The sequence below is a fragment of the Lonchura striata genome, chromosome 2 (assembly GCF_046129695.1).
Source record: "Lonchura striata isolate bLonStr1 chromosome 2, bLonStr1.mat, whole genome shotgun sequence".
Lineage (NCBI taxonomy): Eukaryota > Metazoa > Chordata > Aves > Passeriformes > Estrildidae > Lonchura > Lonchura striata.
This window is the reverse complement of record NC_134604.1, coordinates 106,812,070-106,838,038: the sequence shown is the minus strand read 5'-3', so window position 1 is coordinate 106,838,038 and position 25,969 is coordinate 106,812,070. Positions and strand designations below refer to the sequence as shown.

Below are 25,969 nucleotides of genomic sequence, written 5' to 3'. Positions count from 1 at the left end.
TCTTAATAACAAATAGCATAGTTTTATTCCTAAGTGATTTTAGCCTATACTTATTAGCAATATTAAGAGGATGCCAAATAGAGAAAAAAGAAGTACAGAAGGCTTAAGACAAATACCCAGCATCCCATTTGTGTGTCACCAGGACTGGTCAGAGAGGAGATCACCTCCCTGCACCTGCTGGCACTGTTGTGTCTGACACAGCTCAGGGTGCAGGTATTAAAATGTTTCAAGTCCTTGCTATAGGCACTGTCTGCTGTAGCATCACCTGCATGTGCCTCTATTCATTCTGCAAGCATTCAAGATTCCATTGCACTGGCTGTTTAAAAAAATGGACCAAATTTTGTACAATGCCTTAGCATCATAATTGAAATGGGGATTTAAGATTAAACAACTGAATACCCATAGACAAGATCATGTAAAAATAAAAAGGGAATAAACTATTAAAATTGACACAGACACACAGATATACACTGTTGTATGCCATGGTGATTACTTTGAAAATATATATTTTACAGTCTGAACTAATGTGTTTGTGGAAACAGTGATAAGAAAAGCAGGGATGCGTTCTCATTTTAAGGAGAAAGATTAACTCAGGTGTTCAGGTGAGAGAACCATTAGTTCATTGTAATTCCATCCACTAAGATCTAAATTCACTGCATTTTTTTAAAAGGTCTTTTTATTGTCTGTTAATGCAGACATTAAAGCATCTGAATGAGGCTCCCTTTCTCCATTCTCCTTCCCTGAGGGCTAGTTTATTCTTTTCCACTGTTTCCATTTCTTCAAAAAAGTACCAAAACATTTCTCTCTTAAATGAGTTCTAGCAGGGGACTAAAAAGAAGAAAATTAAAGGAAACAAACTCAATCAATAACGAATAATGGAGGAAGAAGTATTTTCTTCAGTATTTGCTAGTACTTTAATCATCCAGCCATTTCCAAATCTTTAATATGGATTTAGCTTTTCCAGATGCTATTATTTACTGAAAGAATTTACTATTACTCAAGTTTTGACATTAGTGTAACATTAGGAAACACTAATTATTTTTTTTATTTGTTCAAAACCCTAGCAGTTCAAGTTCAAACTTTCCTAAAAGATAGTTTGGTGGTTTATTTTAGTTTCATTTAGGAGCATAAGTCTTTATTTATAATAAATATCTTAAATATGAGCATTCTGTAAGAAGTTAAATGGAAGGATTGTATTCTTCATGGACTTCAGTGTGCAAAAGTTTGTTTACAAAGGTAAAGTTTTTTTCATCTGTTGCTTTCAATGACATATAGGGAACAATTTTTTAGTGCTCATCTACAAAACTATGAATTATAGAACTGCCATTGAATTTAGAGGAAAACATAAGGAAAGATGTAGGCCAATCACCTCATTTTATTTTCAAACATGTTATAGTTATTTTGGACTTTCACTGTAGTAGTCACTCTGGCCCTTGGATTAAATTAAATCAGCTACAAAAATCTATTTCTAAATAACTTTCGTGCGATAGCCTCAAAGTGCCAAGTTACACAATTTGTATTGTGTTCATTTTTGTTACATTTACATCTTAAAAGTGATAGTTACTTGAGAACAAAGTTCAAATCTAGTGTTTAAAACTGCAGCATCCCATGAACTCTCCCACCTTGATCAATTCCCAAGTCCTCGGCTCTGACAACAGCAGTAACTACTTACCATGGAGTCAGTCTTCCTGGAGGAAAAGCAGACTCCTAAATGGACTTCTGTGTTAACTTCCCCTGTGTAACTTCCTCTGGTTTCTTCTTTCTCTGTCCCCTCACTGGACTGGTATCCCCGGTGGCCACCCCCCTTGCCCTGGAGACCAAAACCCTCTGCCCAGACTTTAGGTCTTCCCCCCACCCCTTCCCCTTCTTAAACTGCCTTCTCCACGTGGTTGTCTTCTTTTGCCTCTCTGGGCTCCCTTCAGCCACATGTGATATCCTTCACTGGAATAAAACCTGCAAAAAGAGCCTTTCTTGCCTCTATTGCTGAGCCAGCTGCAGTGAGTGTTGAGTGAGGGTCTGACTGCATTGCCTGAAGGTTACCTCAACCTGCTTTTCTACAGGACAGGCTTGCTGGGGACAGCAGCAACCACTACTCCAACACCCACATGTTTAATCGGCACCCAACCTGAGGCTCAAATCTGAGACCCTGGGATTAAGAGTCCCATGCTCTGCCAACTGCTTTAGAGATGTCAAATTTCTGCCTGAATCAGGGTAATTGCTGATATAGACACAAAGAATTGGTAATTGTTAAGACAACCAAAAGCTCCTGCAGAATACATTCTTGAAACTTTTGAAATCTTACATAAGGATTTTATTATTTGTAAATTAATCCATAAGCATTTCTGTATCTGACTGTTACAGTGGAAGGGAAAATACCATCTTCTGATGGATAAATGTTTATGGTGCTATTGGGAAATGAATGAAGAGGATGGCAGTGCTGCCACTGACTTCACTGCTTACCTAATGCCAAACTATTCTGGCTGAGATGCTTCAGCTGAGCTGGTTAACACAGGGTTTGCACTTGTCTCACTGAGCTCCCAAACACTGCTTCTTCTCACTACATATCAGGGAAAAGCTGCAGAGGAAGAGAAGTTTTGCAAAGATTTGCCTGTGGACTCTGCATCCCTCCTAGGGCTGGGTGGATCTCAGATGTGCCAAGCCAGGCACATCACACTGGCACATCGCCTGCTGGGGCAGCTGCTGCCCAGCAGTGGCCTCTTGCCAGCTAGACTTGTCACTGGTGGACTCCCTTTGCTGCTGTCCCAGAGAAGATTTTTTGAGTTTAAAACCAGAGTTGTTTGTAAGACAGTTAAGGTGCACAGCCTTTTGAGAGCAAAAGCACTTGTTTGTTCTGGGCCTAATTAAAAATAAGGTCACGTGCTAGCTTGTGTTCTTCTAAACTACTCTTGATTCATCACCAAGGGGTCAAAAAATGTTTTACTGTTACATCGATGGGGCAAGAATGGAAGACTAGTTGCTAAAAGGGAATTACTTCAGTTCACATAGTAGTTTCTAGAACTTTGGAAATTTGAGAGGACTACTTAATTTCTTTTTAATTAATTAACATTTAGATTTCACCATGGATTAGCAGTGCCATGTGGAATTGTTAAAATGATTCCAATCCAATTAAATTTGGGTAATAACTGGAATAGGTAGTAGGAACATAATGATGAGTCTATGGTTGCAAAAGAGTGTTAAGTCTCCAATATAAAAAATATTTAAATTTGTGCAAAGTACAAAACTGCCTACTGAGATTTTAAATCAAATTCAGCTGCTTCTTTCCCCAGTTCAAGGGTCCTTCTGCCACATGATGCTTTAAATCTATAAAGTTTAATACAGGCAATATAAGTTGTGCTATTTCAAAATGTACATCTCTCTAGTTAGCTAAATAACAATAATATTTTGGTATTTTTATAATATTAAACTGCATACATGAAAATCATGCTTGCTTCTAAGCAGATACTGGAAAATATATTTCAAATCCCAAGTAATTAAAATAAGCTACACGCATATTCCAGAGAGGAGGCATGCAGTGAAACAAGAACAGTTATCGATAGTAGTGTGAATAATTGTATTGATAATTTGTGTGAATTTAGAGCCTCTATTTGATTTTTAAACATTAAAGTGCCATTTCATTAGGCTTGTAATGCTCCTGGCTGTTTAAATCTAACTATCATAAAGGCTTAAGTTTTCTTAGCAACAGTAATTGAGTTAATTCTCTTTCTTTCTTATTACTTTTGTATTCATCCAGACGTTCAAAATAGTACAGCCCTCTCCTGCTCTCATAGCATATCCAAGGTAGTCAACTGGATGTTTATCATAGTTCTGAAAAATATGAATGGATATGTCAATTTTGTCATTTACTTGTATTGTTCTCCTAAAAATATATGTTTTGTTTATGTTACTTGATCTTCCAGCTGTAGGATTCAGATGTAGAATTATGGCTAAATAAGGCATACAAAATGTAGTGTAAAAAACCACATGAAACTATTTTGGGACAGGACATTTTTATTCAGTGAATCTGTTGTTCTTGGGTATAATTATACTGACTAAAACTAGTACTGTTATCAGCCTACAATATGAGAAAAAATCAAATGACAAATGTCTTCTGGATGCCATTTAAATATGGTTTGTTTCTTTATGCCTCTTTTGGTTACATGGCAGTATTTGTACTCAATTTCTGCAACCAAGTATTTCTAGGCTTTTTAAACCCCAATCATTTTCTTTTGAGTACATGTCATCCTCCTCCCATGCAGAAAGATCAGAGAATGGGGCTGAAATTTTACTAATGGGGTTAGTCTCTCAATATAAAAATCAGTGTACTTTTCATCCTTCTCAGTGTTAACTTTTGAAATCAGCTCCAAGAATAAGCTTGATATTTGCAAGACTGATCTGTTGATTGCAGTTGAAACCATGCAAACATGTGTAGTGTATTTCATTCTGTAAATTTGTTTACTTCACCTGTAACCTGTATGCTCAAATATTAAGCCAATAATTATCTTGTTGCCATATGGTAATGGTTGATTCAGACATGCTTCATAAGGCATCTGTATTGTGGCAACAGTAGGGAATGGCATGGTGTGGGAAGCCTGATGAAAACTGGTGAGAGCATCACCACCACCAGTTTTCTCCTGTTGCCCAAAGGAGAAAGCAATGCTAGATGCACAATCCTAGTAGAACTGGATTCATTTTACCAGGATTTGTTGTGTTTCAGTCATTAGGGAACTTAATTCTTTCCTTACCTGCATCAGAAAGTCAACATGTTTTCCTGGAATCACTGAAGATTCTAAGCTCAATGACATTTCTTCTCTTTAAAAGCACTGTTAAACCTTAGCGTGAAAAGATCTTGTTCTCTGTGATGTGTTTTTTATGCAAGTCAAGGAAAACTTGGTTTGCAATTCATCATTTATTTATCACTTATAACATTGCCTTGCTTATGTTCAGCCTGTAATCCATTGTGAAATGTCCAAATTAACACAAGCCTGCTGTTAAGATTGCCTGGACACTTACAAATATAGTATGTCTAGATTCAGGACAGATATCGACTAATCAGTATTAGCTGTATTTTGAAGTTAGGACATAAAGGACACATATAATCTCTTTCATTCATCTGTCTTTTTGAGTACATAGCAGAGCTGACCATGACTTATTACTTCCTTTATTAAACACTGTTGCAAAGGAGACCAAAATATTAAAATAAAATAAACTTGCTCTGCTGAATTATTTAAATAAGGAGTCACTATTGGATTATTTGGTCAATGCATACATTCATCCACCACAAGAAACAGTCACCTAGCTGGAATATATTTTATGTCATACAGCAATAAGAACGTTGATGTGTTTGTATCATTCTGGCACAAAAATGAGTAGAAAAAGCTGCTTGTGTGGTACACCAGAAAAATTAATGTTTCGGTATCTACTAGAGAGAATGCTGTGGTATCTACTGGAAAAGGTTGTGTCAACAAACACTTGAGAAAACTGCAATGGCCAGAGCAGATCAGTCCAGCCAGGAATGTAGTCAGGTTTCCATAGATGCTGAGCTCTTTTGTAAGAGTAGTTGCTAGTGGCAAATCCTTTCAGGTGCATTCTGCTGCACAACTGTCTGATCCTGACTGTAGTTAGATGATCTGTATTCTTTTTTTGTCTGGACAGTCTCAAAGTTTTCTGCTGAGCCCTGGAGGTGATAGCCAACAGGGCAGTTCAACCACAGACCACTGCAGTCCACCTTCCATTCTGTACACAAGTACACACAGGATATCCATGGAATACAAAATTAAATTATTGATCTCTGACTTCGAGGCATGTAATGGTTTGGGCTTCGGATACAAGAAAGGTCATCATGCTGTAGAATGAGGGGTGAAGATGAGAGTCATGTGAGACCTGTGATCCAGCAAAATAGCATGGCAAGATTGTTCATGTGCTGTGTTGCAGAATGTGTGCTTATACAGATATAAATATATATATATATATGGATGAGTTCTCCCTGCAAAGTCGAAAAGGTACAGAAAGAGGAATGAGCACAGCTATCAAAACAATTTGGAAAGGTGTTAATGTACTTTGGGTATGAGAACTGTTTAAGAATCTGATTGAAGAAGAGGGATTTAGAAACCAGAAGGTTAAACACATAGACAAGTTTAAATACCCTCAGGTACTTGTTATATGCTAATTTAGAATAATAATGCTTTAACCAGCAAATATTCAATAGCTGATGAGACAGATCGTTTCATTGTGACGTGAATGCAATAAAAATGTTCTCTGAGAAGCTAATTGCCTACTGGTAAATTGCTGTTTAAGTAAGACTTGCTGTTGCATGAGAATTTATAACAACATTCTACACCACTGCCAGTGATTTTAAGATTCCCAGTGTACTGGATGTGCTAAGGCATTATGCAGGTAGAATTCTCTTCCCTTCTGGATGGTGATGTGTATAACTGTATTGTCCTTTGAGACGAGTTCTCCTGCAGTTGCTGCTCTCGCAGCCTGCTGCAGATAAGAATGAGTGATGATGCCCTAGATTTTAATGGAAATTTTAGAGTGTGCACTGGTAGGGTGCAGTCTTCACCAGAGAAAAATGAGCTGACTTGCAGGCATTGAGGGGTCATCAAGAAAGATAAAGAAATTGCACATATACTCCAGCCTAGGCAAGGAATTTTAAAGGATATTATGGAAATAAGGAAGAAGTAATTTAATCTTTATAATGTCACTCAATTTAATATACAAAGTGAAGGTACTGTGTTTTTTGCAATGATTAAAGATTTGGGGTGTTCTTTTTGTAGGAACTAGTGAATGTTTATGTGGTAAAGCCTGAATGTGACAAATAATTGAATTTGGAAGCATCAGAATTATGTAGTATCTCTTCCCAAAACCACATTACAGACAAATTGAAATTTAAAATAATTATTGAATTTTATCTCGACAGTCAAATTTTCTTAAGGAGCTTCTCTTTAAAGTTAGCTTGATTCCCGAACAGTAATATATCTTGTTTTTATGCAAAGTCTATGATACTACATTAATCATGTAGCCTTTCAGCTACAGCTCCCTTTACAACAAAAACCCAAGGCTTCTGTTTTTATTGAAACCTCATTTGCCCGTTGGATGTGAGACTTTACCATGCATCAGGTATGCTATACTGTCAAGGTTTTTAGAAATTAGGATTAAATGGGTGAATTTTTACTCCAAAACCTCATGTAAACACTTTATTTTTAATGAGGAAATATGATGCCATATCTTTCCTGCATAAGCACATAAAAATAAAAACTGGGCTGAAAGCTTTCCAGATGTGCTCATCTTAGAAAGCAAGGATAGCACAGATATGGAAAAACATTTTAACTTTTCTTTCTTCCTTTTTTATCTAAAAACAGAAGAAGAAGTTCTTACCGAGTCTTAATATAAAAGAGTCCACTTGCAGCTAGGTTGTCTGTGTCTACACTGTGCTGTGACTGATTTTACAGCTGCTTGGTAGACTCCTCTGGAGAGATTTTAACCAAGTTTTTGTTTAATAAGGATTGCAGTTACTGAGTGTAAGTAAGTCCTCCCAACCAAGCCTAGTAAATAATGGTATATCACCTTTTAATTTTTTAAAATCAGGTGCCTTCTGAAACAGCCACATTCCAAAGCCAAATAATAATAATAATTTCTCCCCCATTCCTGCTATTTTAATGTGTTGTACCTGTCACAAGACCCCTCTAGCTCCTGGGAGTTCCAAACCACAACTACCCCGTTACTTAATTTGTTTTTTCATGTTAAGCATAATAGATGAGCAGTGGTGCAAAGGAGTGTGTCATACTTCCTACACAGACCACTGCAGGTTCTCCTCACTACCCCTAGTCTGTCAAGGGGCTCTGTTTTCACATAGATGTTATTTCAGTAGTAAATAGGATGGATGTTTGACAGAAATTGATTTGACAGAAGCTTATTTATTTTGATTCAATTTATCCTCTCTTCAATCTCAATATTAAGGTTGTTATATAGATGTCTTGTATAGTTAAAGGTATGTGAAGGGGAGAAATTTTGTGTTGAGATAGGAGATGAGATAAAGAAGATAATTAGAACAGGCCTACTTGCCAGTCAGAACTATTGTGGGTCAGAATATTGGAGTAATACAGTACACCCCAAATCTTAGTTCTTATTTTTGAAACATTTCTCTCATATATGGTAGTCTTTGGGGCTGTTTCCTGGCTGAAAAATGTTAGTGCAAACAAGGAGCAGAAGATTGCTTGTCTTAAAGCACTGTCTCTCTTTAAACACCTGTGAGCAGATTTATAGGTGCCTACTAAGACACCAGGCCTTTAGGAAAACTAATGCTAGCCAGTGCTGTTTATTGAAATTATTTGTTATACTTTACACCTAGGCTGCTTTTCAGAAAACAGCTTTATGCTGGCTATCTAGTGAGGACTAGGAAAATGAATGGGAATGGTTCAGAGACACCCTAGTTATAAAGAAAAAAACAATCAGATGCATTCCACAGAACAATAAAAAAGGTCTCCAGGATAAAATAAAAAGGCTTAAAAAATATGTACGTTTTTTTCTCTTAAGAAATGTGGCTAACAATATCTATCAAAACAGTTGAGTAATAGGACAAGAGACATTTTCAAAGCAAAATTCAGAGGTTAAAATTGAGATAAAGGTAATCAGAAGATGCCAGTAATATAGACACTTTATAGTTTTAATTACCTCAATTCAAGAATACAATTCTGAGGTGCCTTGGTTTTAGAGAAACATACATTTTATAACATCAGGAAAAAATATGAATAATGATAACACTTTACTATTTTTCTGTATCTAAATACAAACATAAAGTTATGATATGTCTTGTTACATCAGTATAAACTACCTTATGTACTGCATGCATGAGTAGAATTTTTATTAAACTCATATAAACGTACTTTTAAGTTGTTTTTATCAGTAGGGAAATTTGAAAAACTAGTTAATGTTGGAAAAGACCTTTTGAAAACAGGTCAGAGAAAATAAAAACAAGCAAAGGAAAAGGTCCTAAATTTCCTGTTCTGTTTTCTTAAACATGTATGAACTAACATCTGTAAAGCTTTTCCTAGTTTTCAGTAAAGAAATAATATAGCAGTGACTTTAAGGCAATTCTGTTGGCCTGTTGTGCTTAGGCTTTTTTGTTTTGTTTTAAAGACAGTGCATGTGCTTCTAGATTATCACTGGTTAATTTCTGCAAAATGTAGTTTAAACTCCAGGACTATATACTCTTCTTTCCAGCACATTGACACATTTGATAAAACTAGTAATGCAAATGAGAGAGCAGCACAAATACTCTATAACCATCTTTCCTGGAGAGCCAAACAGGACAGAGTATGTGTTAACACAATGAGTCATGAGTGTGAAAGACATTTGCTTTTTGCCGGTGTCCCAATTTTTTTGTTCCCTGCTATTTCTAGAATTTTCTGTGAGATCAATGGAAATAATGATTTGTCTTTGAAGCCTGATTTACTTACATGATGTTTTTCCTTAGCTGAAGTCCTGAACAAAAGAGATAAATCTTTGTAAGGATAAGGATCAAGAAAGTAAGTGGAAAGGGTTTGACCATACTAGAATATTTTTATGTCTTGGGACTATATTGCTCTCACTTCCCCTGGCAAGATCTTTCTATGCTGCCTGACAGACAAAATAAAGGTATGACAGTGGAAATGAGGTGTAAAAGAGAGGATTATATTTGAAGAAAAGAGATAGGGGTACAATTTTATAATTTAATATATGTTCTCCATTTTCAGCTAAAGTAAAGGTAACTCATCTTCTTCCACTAGAAAATAAGCTCTTACTGATTCAGAATTATCCAAATGCTTCAAAACCTGACACTTATTTAAACAGGAAAATAGCTCATCCATTTTTGTTAGACTTAGCTCTGAATTGCACCACAATTTACTGTGATTCAAGGAGAGGTTGAGCAGAATATTTTTTCACTGTCCCTTTCTGGGACCTGTAAGTAGAGAAGTTACAACAGAATGTGCATTTCTGTGAGCAAAAGTTCCCTTTTGCTGCTAAAGAATTTGTATAAATGATTTATCATCATTTCAAATAAGAGAAGTTAGCAACACTGTTCTTTTTTTGGGATAGCTTTCTGTTTTATATTTATAGATCTGTTTCTTATGCCCTCCTCTTAGGATTCAAAATGCTTGAAACCCTTTCTTTTTGTCTGACTTAAGTTTCTAATGGAAATTGGGAACACTGAGGAAAAAAATAGTATTTTAAGCAAAGTCTCTGAAGGAAATTGTGTTGTCTAGTGTCTCCAGGGTGTCTTGAAGAGTGTACACTATTTACAAAAGCTGTGTTCTCATTTAAAATCTCAATGCGTTATGCATGTTATCACTGACAGCGCTTCTGGGAAGTATCCTCCTGCCATCAGTCCTGTGTGGTTATTTATCCATACAAACAGATATCTTGATTCACCACTGAAAGAATGAATTATGGAACTTCAGTCTTTGCAGATTTTCTAAGGACTAATGCATTATTTTTGACTAGTATTGGGAACTAGGATATTTCAAACAAAAAAAAAAACAACCCTCCAAGCAAACAAAAAATCCCCACAAAAGAACAAAACCCAAAAACAAGTACCAAAAAATTTTGGGTTTTGTTATGCTTTTACTTCACATAATCCTCTTTACTTCTATACCCTTCTGAAAAACATTGTGCCTAGAATAATGAAAAGAGGGGATCTCATTCATCTGGAAGTTGTGACTAAATCATATTTTGCCTTATATTCTGTCTTGTGAATGTCCAGTTTCACATAAAAGAAACTGTGCAGAACCTCAATGAGTTCAGACTCCTTTCACCTCCATTTGCAGGTAGATTCTTCTTTTCTTGGTAGAACTCACTGCAGCTTTCCTCCTGTCTGAGGGCTGATGTTTTGTTGATAAGAAATATATAAGGAAAGTGGAGTTTGACAATTACAAGTTTCCTTAATTGGGAAGTAATCGAGCCTTAGAGGATATCTATCATGCAAAGTGAAACACCTGAAATGTTTCAAGACTGGCTTTCATAGAAACAAGTATGTGCTTGGGATATTCCCAAGTGTTTTGGCACATACAACAACAACAAAGAAAATCTTGGTGTAGGTTTTTGGCAGTTTTTTTGCTTTTAATTATACTCTTTTTTTTTTTTTTCTTTTTTTTTTTTGGTCTGGTCATCTGTCTGGGATGATGCATTTTAATAAATACATTAATTTGTACAAATTCATGAATACTTTTATGGACTGTTATTTATCCTGGTTTCCTCTCTGTCTTTATGCAAAGAAATCGTATTTACATCTCTTTGATATTATTTGCTCTTTTCTGATATAGCAATTAGTTATAAGAAAACACTTTAATTTTGCTCAAGGATATGTATATGAGAACTACAGATTTATTAATTATGATGTGTAAGTATTTTCAGATGGTAGCTTCATAACAATGTTTTATTTTGAGACTAACTCCAGGCAAACTCAAAGTAGGTGATTACTGAAAAAGAAAAATCTTTCTTGCCTTGCTTGGAAAGTGGAGAACAGAGAAGCCACAAAGAAGTGGCTATGAACCTTGGATGAACCCATTTTACCCTGTGGCTCCAATAATTTGAGCCTTGTGCATAAAGTGCCTCTGACTTCCCTGAGCACAGAGCAAGGGTCAGAGTTGTGCTGTAAACCCTCCACTCGTTTTTTTCTGCTACGTCTGGACTGGAAGGACTTGGAAGGACTTTTCAGCCTATTTTCCTGTGTAAATGGAGCTTATGGGATTTCAGTGTCCATTTTCAGTCTGTGATTCTAACTGAATCCCATATTTGATTTTTGTCCCCATGCCCAGAAAAGTTGTTTATCGGGATGAATCCTCTGAGGGTTGCATACTCAATCCTGTAATCCTGTGACCTCTAGTGATTCTGCAGGAAAACAGAATAGTGAAGGGGATTTTATAGCCAAAAAATATTTTCTTCTTTTATTTTAATGTTAGAATTTCATGGCAAGACTTCTGTGTGACATATGTAATCTATAATATGTACTAAGTGTGCAGTATAACAGTGAATTAAAGCAAAGTATTTTATTGAATGTTAAAATTACCATGAAACAAAATTATGTGGAGTTAAAGAAATACCTTGGTCAGAATTATACAGAAAACTGTAAACACTTCATTCTGACCAAAATTTTTATAAAATATGCTAAGTACAATTAGAGCTATTAGCATTTTTGAGGGACAAAATGAGGTTTGAAGGCTGCAAAAAACACCTGATTTATGTTGTTTCTCCTATTTCCCACTGATTTATTAAATTATTAGTAATATCTACCTTTATCTAACTTATTAAATGGAATTTTAGTGATTGACTGGAAAAATCCATCAATCTGTTCTCTTCAGCAAAAAATCAATATATTTCTTATGAACCATGATAAATTTTTCTATATGGTAACCATTTTTCCTGCTGTGAGGAATGCTGCAATACAGAAAATAAATTTAGTAGTTCTGTTTAAATATTGACTGGATATCTAGTATGGTATTCTGGTGGCATTTACATCTGTTTATTCTTATTGTATTAATTTTAGTATAGATACAAAATAAGGAGACAAAATCAATTATATATGTGGACTGGATATTTAACATTTTTTTTTAGGAGAGACTGATGTGCACTGGAAGAGTCCTTTCATTTAGTAAAACTTAATTTTCACTAGGAATTATTTTAGGGGTTGAATTGAAGGTTTTCACCTGTGCCAGTTTTTTCTTAAGATGTACCATTATTTTGTAATTTTGTTATAAAATACAAAAATTTAAGTTACCTAGGATGATATTATAATTTAAAAATCAGGTGTACATTTAAAGCAAAATTTAATTCTGATTGAAGCTATGTCCCAGAACAGAAATTCAATATTAAATGTAAATGTAGAGATTTATGAATAAAAACAAGGGAACTCCACAAAATTCCCGAAATAAAACTAACTACATTACTGAACTAAATATTAGTATTTTGAACATATTGGTTTTCCTATGTGTAGCACCTTGCAAAAAAAAAAAAAAAAATTAGAATGCAGAGATCAAGTTATCTTTCTATTGTCATAACACTTCTGCAAACTGTATTCATGCTTTATTAAAACACCAGAGTTAATATAACTTAGCATTAATATAGCATTGGTGGATAGCTCTCATTCTCAGATGATTGTATGGATGTCATAATAGTGAGCTGTATACAACAGTGAGTTAATTCTGTTTTGTCATCTCTAAGCATGGGAAGCTGGACTTAATTACATATTGTCTAAAGTTATAAAATAAAAAAAAAATCATAGAACATCCTTAGCTGGAAGTGGAAGGGACTCAGACTCTTGGCCCTGCACAGGGCATCCCCAGCAATCACATCATGTGCTTGAGAAGGTTTTCTGAATGTTTCTTGAACTCTGGCAGGTTTGGTGCTGTGACCACTGCCCTGGGGAGCCTGTTCCAGTTCCCAGCTACGCTCTGGGGGAATAACATTTTTCTAATGTCCAGCCTAACCTCTCCTGGCACAATTCCAGGCCATTCCCTGGGGTCCTGTCACTGTCACCACAGAGCAGAGATCAGAGCCTGCCTCTCCTCTCCCCTCACAAGGAAGCTGTGACTGCAGTGAGGTCTCCCCTCAGTCTCCTCCAGGCTGAACAGACCAAGGGACCTCAGCTGCTCCTCACATGGCTTCCCCTCGAGGCCCTTCTCCATCCTCACTGCCCTCCTTTAGATGCTCTCTGATAGTTTAATATCTTTTATATATTGTGGTACCCAAAACTAGCCCCAGGATGGGGGGAGGCTACACCAGGGCAGAGCAGGACAATCACTACTCTGTATGTAGAAACCTGGAAGTTTGCAGACATTATACATTATCCACAGTGAGCAAAGAAGATTGTGATTTTTATTTAAGTATGACTCTTCCATGGGCAATGTTACTTAATAGAAGTACAAGGGATTTTGTTCCCCCAAAACCATTTTGCTGGAATCTAGTTCAGAGAACTACCAAGTCCCCTCATTGTCTACCACTCAGGAAAGCTGAGCACGTTAAAAATGTGCAACTTCACACTTTCACTTCCTAAATTTCTATGGGTCAGTAAACCACCTATAACCCCTATTAAATATTCAGTAAGGGGGAAAAAAACCCAAGGTTTGAGGTTTTTTGTTTCTGTTTGTAACATGTCTGTGAAATAATGACCTCTTCAGAAAGGGAAGTAACATTTCCTGAATTGCTTGTTTCTTGGGTCCCTATCCTTAGTGTGGAATTCCTGTTTTCAACTCATATTTCTCTCAGATTTTATACAGTTATTTCAATTTCAATATAACCTCTGGCTGAATATGTGAGAAGAGCTGAACTGAAGTCAATTGTTGTCCAGCAGAGAGTACCTAGAGCCTATAAAAGTTTATTTTTGTTTCTAACTGTTGATGTTTTAAAAGTCTGTTTCTCTTCTCCTAAAACATTAGGATGTAGGGGTGCATGTTTTTCACTGAAAAAACTTTATTAGAAAACATATTGATTTGTATTTTGAAACTGTGGTGCTGTTCTGAGAAAAATATTGAATATGCAATGAACATCAGTTCCTGAAAGTCTTACTATGAACTACTTTGAAGCAAGCTGATGAATTTAGTAATCAGAAATGAAATTAGGGAATATGTAAATCAGATATCCCTTGAGTAGCAACACTGGTATGCTTAGGAAAGCATTTGAATTAATAAAAGATCAGACCCCAGTGCTATAATTATGCTCTGAAGAAGGAGCAAGACAGATTCATAGGCTAAAATACTGGAGAAAATGAAGTGTAGCAGGGATAAAGAAACACCCCAGTGGTTGTTGTAGGGAGTAAAGCCAGTCTACTTAAATTAACATGACTCAGTTGGGACAGAAACCCTCTTCTCAGCACTAAAAGACCTAAAGCTGCATTTCTTAGGAATCTAGAGTTGATGGAGATATGAAAGGTGATGGAAGGTCCAGCAAGATCTAAACAGAGGAAGAATAAGGATGATGTGGTAGCTGCACACAGGTAGTTTGTCATCTGCCCCTTGCCACTGACATTCTCCCACAGGTTAGTCTTGCTCAGAGGCTTGAGACAAATGCTGCCTTAATGGAGACAGGAGGAGAAGAAGTAGGTAGACAATTAATTCTGGCTGTCAGAATCCGTTGCTAAATTATTTGCTAGGGATTTTTGGGTCTGTCTTAAATTCAGGGCAGTTGAGCTTATGCTGTATGATCCTTCCAGCACTGGGCAGGGAAATAATTTCGTTGCTATAATTAGATTCCTTACTTTTCTTCTTGAAAATTGAGTATTTCTGCTGGCTTGGTTTATTTTATTCTGGTTTTAACCTTGCTGAAATCTCAGGAAATATTTTAGTTTTGTCTCCCTTATCTCACTGAACCAATACCCATGGTTTATGCCTGTTGTTGTATTGCAAGGCCATAATGCAATGATGTACAACAGGTAAATTGTTAAGTGGAGCTGTCCGTGGTACCCAATACCATTTTACTTGCTTTGCACTTGATGCTTCTGTACAGAAGCTGTTGCAAGCTTAAACTGATTCATCCCCTTGCCTACGACAGTAATTTTCCACAACTGGGAAGCCACTTTTGTAGGCTTCACATTTCTTGGGATACATTTATTCCCTTATAACTTTCTACAATTGCAGCCAAGTCAGTGTACACTGACTATTAGTCCAAATCTATTTGTCATTATTTTCTTACAAACAGGCAGAATGATATTAGCAGTAGGTTTTTCTATTTTTGTCTGGTATGTGACTAATTTTTTAGTTTTCACAGAATAAAAAGCATCCAGAAAAAGTTTATTGTATCTGTGAAAAATATATATATTAAATATTAATGAAGAAGAACAAACACATGAGGATTTTCTGATTGAAAAAAAATTATGCACAATTTTAATTTGATTTAAAATAAAGCGTAAAAGATATGGATGAGAATTTCAACAGAGTTATACAAATATATTTTATACAAATATAAAAATATGTTTATATATTATTCAAATACTTGAAGGAGGAGATATCTGCAGTAGCTTATCTTAAAGGGAGGCTATAAATGACCAATACTAGAAAGTCAATATGTATAGCTTGTTCAGTATTTCCAATCTGCTACTTTAATGTAATGGGTTGGGTTTTTCCATATCTGAAAGCACTGATAAATAACAATATACAAATTTCAAAAGAAAGAAATAATATGTACAGGATTCTGAGGCACATGTATTTATTCCAGTTCTGCTGAGTTAATGAATAGAGATAACACTCTCCATGTATAGATTCCATAGGAAAGCTTATTGAAGTTTTCTAGGCTTTGAGGCACAAAAGGCATATTGGAAATAACTTGGGTTATGCAAGGGTCTGGATAGTTCCGCAAGAATCAGGAAAATCTGTGAAACCATAAAGGTGTTCTGTCTCTTTTTAATATAAAAGAAGAAAAAACATTTGTTTAAATATGACAGAAAAAGATGAAGAATGGCATTCACAGTGAGTTGGATTAAAATTGCTTATTTCACTAAAAATATTGTGATATTGAGATAAATCCATCACTATTATTGATAAACATGATATCAAATTAGGCCATATTCTATTCTCTGTAGAGATAAACTAAAAAGTTGTTTGAATGAGTATTCTCTTCACATTTTGATGCTACATCAGTATGGAAATGAATATATTATGGTGGCATTCAGTGGTGTGTGCTGCAAAACAGTGTGTAGGCTTTTGGACTCAGAGTTGAATTTTATATGTTTAACCTGAAGCATTATAGCTAGTATGCAGTAGCAGTAGAGCTTTTTGAAGGAAAAAAAATGTCCCTTTCTCTCCCTGCAGTATTTCTAAATCAGTTCTAAAATTAAATTGAATTAATATACTAAAAAGAAGCAACTGTGTAATGTGGTCTAGAAACAGAAAATAGACCTCTGGTCATGCACTTTACATTCAATAGCAAAATGACTTTCACCACTATTTTGTGTTACATTAAAAAGACACAAGAAATATTAATTTAAATGGATATGGCTCATTTTAACAATTACATCTCACTGGAAAAATGGGAAAGTGATGTTCTTTTTTTTTTTTTTTTGATTACTATTAATCTGGTGAATATCTTTATTAAAAAACCCCAAGAATTTAGTATGATTGCAAACTATCAGCATTTGAAGACAATTTGCCAAGGTCAGCTATCACCTGAAGCAGTAATATATAATTTTTTTCAATGCTTCTAAGCCACAGAGTGTTTTCGTATTGAGTTGACCCTGGTTGGACACTAGTTGGCCACCAAACCTATTCTGTCACTCCCCTCCTCAGGTGGACAGGGGGGAAGGAAATGCAATGAAAGGTTCATGGGTCAAGATAAGTACAGGGAGAGATCATTCACCAGTTGCCATCATGGGCAAAACAGACTCAGCTTGAGGAAATAATTGTATTTATCACCAATTAAATTGGAGCAGGGCAATGAGAAGCAAACTCAAATAGAAAGCACCTCCCTCCACCCCTCCCTCCTTCCTAGGCTTTTCTGCACTCCTGAGTTCTCTAAATCTCCGCCTCCAGCGATACAAGTATATGTGGAACTGGGGCTCTGATTAGCTCATCACATGTTGTCTCTGCTGCTCCTTCCTCCACAGAGGGAGGACTTCTCACAGCCTTTCCCTGCCCAGGGTGGGGACATCCCCACAGCGTGCAGCTTGGGAACTGATGGCTCCAGCATGGGGACACATGTGCTGCCAGCCAGCTTGCTTCAGCACAGGTACTGTTTCCATGGGCCACTGGTCCCGCCAGGACCCTGCTCCAGCACAGACTTCCCACCAGGCCACAGCCTTTTTTTGGCCATCCCCCTGCTCTGGAGTGGGATCCTCCAATCCTCCAAGGGCTGCAGGGGCACATCTGCCTCATCATGGGCTGCACCATGGGCTGCAGCAGAACCTCAGCTCTGCCACCTGGAGCGGCTCCTGCCCCTCCTCCTGCACTGACCTTGGTGTCTGCAGGGCTGTTTCTCACATATTCTCACTCCTCTCTCTCACTTCAATTACACAGGATTTCATTCCCCTTCTTAAACATATCAACCCAGAGGTTCTCCCTGTGATGGCTCAGCCTTGGCCAGCATCTTGGAGATGAACTGAAGTTCAATTTGGAATTATATTTGATGACAGCACAGGTACCAGTGGCAAAAATCTGGAATTACTGTAGCAACCTGACATGTGAAATTACTACACCATAGAAGAATATTGATTTTTAAAGGCCAGCAGCATAGACTAAAATATTTGTGTAGGTAAAATAATGAAATTTCCACTTTTATGACTTGTCTTCTAAAGGATGAATTTCTCCCTTTCTAGAGACGAAAGGCACAGTCAAGGGATAAAGCCTGGAAGAGATTATAATTTCAAATAAATCTGGAACTTTTGCTGATTTAGCAGCTTTTGGCAGAGTATAAGAAGTTGTATATCTCCATTTATTTTGTTAAAATATACAGCTGTGGTGTAGCCAACTTTCTTTATCTCTGCTATCAGTCATAGATAGTATAAAATACATCTTGGGAAATACTGGCCCGCATGTCTTCCTAACTAAACAGCATCAAACAAAAGATAAAAAAGAAGCAATACAGGAAGCAAGATGGAATATAGTTTCCTAGGGCTCTCCAACAAAGCAATTTGCATACCAAATCAAGAAAAATGTTTACATGCTTTATAAGCTTTTTATATAAACTGTGGCTTAAGCTGCAAATAATTCTATTTATAATTTTTTTCAAAGTGAGAATGAAATCTCCTTTTTTTCTTACAGTATTTATTGTATGTTCAGAAAACAAGTCTGCAGTAATTTTCCTTTGGTTTCTCATGTACAGCTGATATACAAAACCAGAAATACAGACAGCATAAAACCCATATCTGCTTTATAGGGAGAGTCTGCCCAAAGTCTACTCACACCTCTTTCAAATGCTGTTCTTGAGCAGAGTTGGTAGTAATATTCAAGCCATTATCATTCCTATAATTCATGCTAAGAAGAAAACACTTTTCTTTAAATTGCCAACTCCTTAGCAAACATTGACCTTTTATCACTGTTTTTCACCTTTTCTATCTATCAGTTGTCCTGAATTTCCATCATTCACAATAATAATAACACAATAGCCAACATCATGCACATCAAGCAACAAACATTTCATAGCTGTTTGTCAGAAAACAGTTAGAAAACATTGTATACTCTTTGTTGATTGTTTTAATCCTAACAAAGTGCCAGTAATGTGTCTCCAGATTAAATCACTGGGGTTTAACTGCCTAGAAAATTAATTTCTTCCTTATTTCTAATAGGATATTGAACAGAGGTACTTACTCTTAATGGGTAAATTCATTCTGGTAACCAAATACTAGCAAATTGTTTTGGGGATTGTTTTCTACCAGATGTTTCCACAGTTCTCTGATTTATATGGTTGCATTTGAGTAGACACTGTTATGTCAGCCTTATGGTTTTATGTGATTTAAAGCCGAAGACAAATTTATGTAAATGACTGAAGATTAGAACATAAATGTTGAATTTAGGACTACAGTGTTCTTACAGTGGTGCACAGTACCTTTGAGTGCTTCTGGATCTGTACCTTAACTGAATGAAGGAGAGGCAATACATTTTTTTCCTCTTAAACCATTTTGGGACCATTATTTTTTTCTGACAGAAATTAACTCGTTTGTGGTATTTTTTCATGTTACTGCAGGGCTTTTCCAATAACAATAAATTATTGTTAAGTATGTTGTCTACCACAAAGAAAAGAGGAAAATATTCCCAATATTGCTCATAGAATAGTTTCTGACTAAGTTTATCAGTAAAATGCTATTTCTGTCAATGGCAAGTGGAAATGAGGTTACAGAAAGAGCCATGGTCAAATTAACTGAGAAATAACAAATAAAGCAAATTCATGCTATTCAGGTACCCTCTTATATACATCAGTAAGGCTTCTGATGAATCTTTAATTTGCATAATATGAGAAAAGAAGTCAAACTTAAAAAGGATTTTCTTAAAATCCTCATCTACTCAATTATTTTTCTTTTTTGTGTGTGTTTTAATTTATATTTGGAATCTACCTGAACAAAGAATTTATCTTTCTCTCATATTGCTTAATCAGTTGTCATGAGCATTGTGAAAGCCATCAGGATAAAAGGTGGCAATTAGAAATGTGATGATGTAATCTATTTGAAATTGCTTGATGAGTTCTTTAGTCAATTTTATGAGATACTTTGTCTACAAAAAGTTTAATCCTGGTTTCCTGGGGAAAACCAGCATATACTGTAATTAACTCTTCATAATATTGGTTATGGTTGATTAAGCAAATGTATAGTATTACTATCACAATATAGATCTCGAACAGTTAATAAGCATCCATTAAAAAGGATGGAAAAACTACTGATGCTTCAGTAAAAAAGGCTTGAAAACCCAAAGTGCCATAACATTTTATATTAATATACTGCTTATCCAGTACAGACTGAAAACTAAGGGGAGGTAATTTACTTCTGTGTCTCTGACCCATTAAATTGTCTGAAACTAAGATACTTTTTATATTTACTTATTTTTTATGCAGTAGATAAAACTGGATGTTATAGGAGAGGATTTAACAAATTATGAGTTTTGTTAGTTTTATTTGTTCATGGTAAGTTAAGGCTATGGACAACAGTCAAAACAAAATAAGGAAGCACTGTCAAAACTTTAAGAAAAGAATCAAATATCAGTAAGAAATCATTTTGGTGAGCATATTGTTCATATTCATTTTATTATTTAGGTAAAATACCCTGAATCAACAGGGGTACCTTCCTGCTTTTGAAACCTGTGTGTTACAAGATGGCTCACAAAGCATCAACCTGGCCCACATGAAATAAAGGCATCTTTAGATATTCTAAACTGTTCTTTACTGGACTTTTATACATGAAAGTGTGTCCAAAGTCCTTGTGCACAGTTGTGTAGGAATCTGTGCAGTGTAACTCTTAGATGTCATTAATCTAAGAATCATTGTGGGTGCTGTTAGCAACCTGACTTCAAACCATATTCTGCTTGTCCATATCCAGAAGAAAGTTCCTTTGGCTCCTTGAATGATTCACTTACTTAAAAATAAATGTACTGTGAATATAATATTAAAAGATAAAGAGCTGCATAACTTTGAAAGCAAACTTAAATAGGTAGAAGTCCAAAACCATAACTGTGAGAACTCCCAAAACACAAAGTATTTCTCTTTGCAGTGTTTTGCAGGGATTTGCAACAAACTTGAGAATACGACTAGCTCCAGGATCATCTATAAAGCATTTTTTGGTTAATCTAAATCCACAGTCTTTGGCTGTAGTTAGGAGAAGGCAATCCACAGGACTGACAAGCAGAGGGTTAAAAAGAAAAAAAAAAGGAAGAAGAAAAATGACAATGCATAATAGAATCCCTGAAAAAATTCAAGTGAAAATAATGGGAAGGAGATTAGATGAGAGGGAAGACAGATGTATTTTACTGTTAGGTATTCCCCCAGAAAGGCTGAGGGAATTGGGATTGTTCAGCCTGGAGAACAGCACGCTCCAGAGTGCCCTTATTGTGGCCCTTCAGTACCTGAAGGGAACTTACCAGAGAGCTGGAGAGAGATTTTTTCCAACAGTATATAGTGACAGGACATGAGGGGATGGCTTCAAACTGATAGTAGGTTGAGATTGGGTATTAGAAAGAAATTCTATACTGTGGGGGTGGTGGGGCACTGGAACAGGTCACCCAGAGAAGCTGTGGATGCTCCATCCCTGGAAGATTTCAGGGCCAGGTTGGACGGGGCTTTGAGCAACCTGGTCTAGGGCAGGATGTCACTACCCATGGCAAGGGGTTGGAACTGGTTGATCTTTAAGGTCACTTCCAATCACCAGTCACTTCATTATATCCTTGTTCTCTCTTCCTTTTGGGGGATTCCTACCTTGTATTTAGGGTATAAACTGAAAGCTCTTGCCAAGTTGGTACTAGGAATGCCTGTAGATTTAGGGATTCTCAGACCTGTAATCTTAGGAAAGCATCACACAGTATAGTTGGAAAGTATTTCCTTAAGGATAACGGTGTTACAAACAATTTCATCAACTCAGCCATGAGCATCTGTGATTTGCTTAATAATTATCTTAAGAACAGCTTTACAAGATTGATTACAATATGATAATATTAATGCAGAAACCTGTGAGTGTTTGGAAGTACAAATGAAATATTGTTCTACATACACTTGGGGACATTAGAAGCAATGCTGGAAGTGTCAAGTTAACTCCTTTGACAATTTATCTTTCCACTTTTTCCTTTTTTTCTTAATTTCCTTTTTTTTCTTGTGTTGGAGTCAACAAATATAATAAAGCAGAAATTCTTGTGTTGCCATTAGGCAGTTATTTCTAGAAAATACAAAATAAAACTAAATTAATACCAGTGGTGAACTAGGTCAGGGTTTTCAGACTGATTGTGGACAAGTCCCCTGCTATTGCAGAGACAGCTCTTTTGATTATCGTGAATATTTTGCTCTGTGCTTATACCACATTTGTTTCTTTTTTTCTGTTCCACTTGGAAATTTTCTGAAGGAGAGTGTATAATTCATTTTATTTAAATCTTGGAAAATAAAAAGAAAATGTTTTAATCAAATATGCATCATATGAATGTTTTGTTATTATCCTAAATGAATTGAAATCATTATCAAAGTGTAAAGCCCTCTGTAGGAAAAGTCGTTTAATATACTCCTTCTGCAATTTCTAATCTGAGAGATTATTTAAACCTTAATTTAATGGTTGGCCATTTCCTGCTTATACTTGGGAATCACAAGAAAGAAAAATTAAAGTGTTCAGTATTTCTAATAGCTTCTTCTTCTGCTTCTAATAGCTTCTTCTGCTTCTCTTATTAGCTTAAAATGCAACATGTTTTAAAGAAATAATGCATAAAAGTGTCTTACTCAAAATTGTGATTAGTTCTGTGTGTGGGAATGTAGAATCATGGAACATTTTGAATTGGAAGAGACCTTTAAGGATCATCTAGCCCAAAGTCCCTGCAATGAGCAGGGACATCTTCCAGTAGAGCAGGTTGCTCAGCGTCCTGTCCAACCTATTTAATGTTTCCAGAGACACATAAAAATACAATTTTAATTAAATTTGTTGGCTCACTCTGTTTGTAAAATGACTGGAAGCTGTATAACTGCAAGTGTACGTATCTCCAGTGGCCTTCTGAGCAAGGTGGGAATCCAAAGTGCAGTGTGCTCTTTTGCTCTATCATTTCTATATGAAGAGGTGGAAGTTCAAGTGAAGGTGCCTGAAACATTCACAGTCAATATTCCTTCTGGAGAACCATAAACCATAAGGCCATGGGAGGCAAAGCTGTGCAGGCTCCCAGCACTTTGCTGTCAGGCAGGTGGGTGGCAAGGGTGGAGGGGGATGTTAGTAGGAATATAGCTGCTGGCCAACTTTGGATACTAATGTAAGTTGTGAAAAACATCTTTGTAGTAATAATTCTGGAATGAGCATGTGAAAATGTGGCTTTGAGTAAAGCAGTTAAAAAACTTTTGTTCTCTTAATAAAAAATACATTTTAAAAAATATTAATGTTTTCATTGGAAGCTGTGCTCTGTGAAGTATCTATTACCAGCAAAAATCTTTTTAATGGCTGTGGAATCCAGGAGAAATTCATCAGAAATTCATGTGTTTCTATTTAATCATGTAAAAAGTGTTAAATGTTTATAATACTTGGAAAGAAGACATCTCAGATTGAGTTCTTTATGGTGATCTGAAATGCAGATGGCCAGAATGCTTCTCTCATGTTCTGGTAGAAGTTCACACTTCTTCCCACATGTCCTATTCCCATTCCAGCATTAGGGATCTTAAGTTCTAAGACCACCCCTGCCACTGAGCTTATTCTTTTTTACTTTGTAAGTGAGGCCTATTACATAATATGTCAGAGGACAAAAGAGAAAATTCCTTTGTTTAACTTTGTGTCAATTAAAATAAGTGTGGAAATCATGTACTAGTTGCTGTTTGGTATTTGTGTATGCTGGGGGAGAGACAAAATCTAATTTAAGATGCTGTGAGTACAGGAAAAAGTCTCAGCATACTTGAATGGGCTTTCACTTAGCATTTCACTTTGTAGTAGTTTACTGAGTGGTTGTTGTTCCTGTCATTTAGAGAAGTGGATTCATAAATAACAAGTCATTTTTACAAATTTTGCTTCTAAAACCTCCAGAGTTCCAGAAGTAGAATTTCCCATCTTGCTTTGATGTCCTATTCCAAATGAATGGGCCTCTGCATAAAAGTAGCAGCTTTATTCTGAGTTGTTTTTTCAGTAAGTGGTATGAATCTTAACTTCACAGAAATGTGTGTAGTAGCACAGAGGTCTCAAGTGCCTTTCTGGAAATAAGCCACTTACTCTAATTTATTTTTCCTTAAACTATACATTGTTATGATTTACCTAGGTAATGCTCCCTACTGTGCAATGCAAAGGCTCTAGTGCTAAAATCAATGTGAAATACAGTGAATATGTGCAAAGATTAGGTACGTATTTTAAGCTGGACATTACCAAAAGGGAAGTAGGTAGTGGAAAGACCAAATAAGACTTGCAAGAGTAAAAAACATTTGCATTTAGACAAACAACTTAGCCATTGCTGCTATTTTTTTATAACAGTGAAATCATGTACCTGAAAATAATAGTCAGGTTGGGACGGGTATTATCATATTAATGGGCATTGCAGAATGAAAAGTAAGAGGCTTTTATGTGTCTATTCTGGCTCTTAGAAAATCTTGTGGTTTCTCCTACAAAGGTATCTTAAAAACCTCACACATTCCACAGGCAAAGCAGTGTGCTGGGACACTGTGGGGCAGCAGGGTGCTTGAGGCAACGTGACTGGACTGTCACGTAGCTTGTAAGGATCCTGCAGAAAACGTTTCTCATCCTATGAAAACATAATAAAACAGGATTCAGATTACTGCCACGTTATGCTCATCACAGCTGCTTATTCTGAAACTGTGAGGCTTCAAAATAGTTTAGGAAAAAAACCCCAAAACATCAGCAGAACAGTTTTTACTGAGAGGAATCCAAGGAATAATTTGGGGATGGGGTTTCTGTGTCCTGTGACAACCTAAAAGAAATTGTGATAAAACCAAACAGAAAGTATAGTAAAAATTACCTAAATTTCAACAGTGTAAATCTCTGCTTCAGCTACAGCCCTTTGTCCAGGGCTGTGGGCAAACACCACAGCAACCTGCTGACATTGACCCCTGTGCCCCAGGCTCTGCTGGTGTTGCTGTTCAAGCTGTCCCTGTAAAATCTGTGCAAAAGCTGAGACAGAGCATTCAACCAACTCAATGCAATGTAATGAATTAGTAGCTGGCAACTGAGTTTGATCAAGTTAGAACAAGTAAACTTCCAGAGTGGTTCAGTTTGTGAACTTCAATCATAAGCTCATAACCAAAGTTATATATTAAAAAAAGCATAAGGAGTAGTTATGTTCATCTTTTACATTCCTGGAAAGTTGTATCTTGCCAGATTTAACTGTTTCATGGACACATTTTATTTAATGTTAATATGCAGGTTTTCTGACTTGCTCTGCAATTTATGCTATGCATTTAGAAAGCAAACATATGATTTTTTCCTGAAGTATGATATACAGGAGTATTTGGTTTCCTCCAGAAAGACTAGATTCAGCATTTTACTTGAAAGCCTTCAGACTCACTTCCTAAGGTTGTGAAAATCTGTCATAAGTATGAAAATCACAGTGTAGACTGTTGATGTTAATTTGAGTTCCTGGTTATTTTAGCAGTAAACTGTTGAAAATTATTTTACACTTTTTTGTTTATGTATTCTGAGGAATTCAAGGGAAAAATACTCATGCTCTACTGATGACTAAAAATATGAAAATATTGATTATATATAAACTTGATTCAACAGGCATACAGTGTTACAATCTAAGCTACAGATTCTGAATTGTGTTGCTTTAAACATAAAGTAAGGTAGCTACACGAATTCCGCAAGAAAAATTATTTTATTTTGTCATAAAAGATGGAGAAAAGGTATCCCAAT

The 25,969-nt window shown here is 36.0% G+C and overlaps 1 protein-coding gene across 16 annotated transcripts in view; it reads left to right on the top strand.

Annotated features, from left to right (window-relative positions):
* DMD (dystrophin) overlaps nt 1–25,969 on the top strand; it is a 1,151,138-nt gene that overhangs the window by 736,698 nt on the left and 388,471 nt on the right. The gene's annotated exons all lie outside the window — the stretch shown is intronic.